The sequence below is a fragment of the Piliocolobus tephrosceles genome, chromosome 4, assembly GCF_002776525.5.
Source record: "Piliocolobus tephrosceles isolate RC106 chromosome 4, ASM277652v3, whole genome shotgun sequence".
Taxonomy (NCBI): Eukaryota; Metazoa; Chordata; class Mammalia; order Primates; family Cercopithecidae; genus Piliocolobus; species Piliocolobus tephrosceles.
In genome coordinates this window covers 111,844,737-111,845,069 of record NC_045437.1, presented here as the reverse complement: position 1 = coordinate 111,845,069, position 333 = coordinate 111,844,737, and the positions used below count along the sequence as shown (strand labels likewise).

Genomic DNA, 333 nt, shown 5'->3' with positions numbered 1-333 from the left:
TTGGCAGCACTAGAAACACAGGCACTAAATTAGAAAACAAAACCAGCCGGGTGCAGTGGCTCACGCCTGTAATCCCAGCACTTTGGGAGGCCGAGGTGGGCAGATCATGAGGTCAGGAGATCGAGACCATCCTCACTAACACGGTGAAACCCCGTCTCTACTAAAAATACAAAAAACTAGCCGGGCGAGGTGGCGGCGCCTGTAGTCCCAGCTACCCGGGAGGCTGAGGCAGGAGAATGGTGTAAACTCAGGAGGTGGAGCTTGCAGTGAGCTGAGATGAGGCCACTGCACTCCAGCCTGGGTGACAGAGCGAGACTCCGTCTCATAAAAAAA

At 54.4% G+C, this 333-nt stretch overlaps 1 protein-coding gene across 1 annotated transcript in view; it reads right to left on the bottom strand.

The window, feature by feature from the left end:
* The window catches only part of GRM6 (glutamate metabotropic receptor 6), a 17,910-nt gene that overhangs the window by 12,457 nt on the left and 5,120 nt on the right, over nucleotides 1–333 (bottom strand). The gene's annotated exons all lie outside the window — the stretch shown is intronic.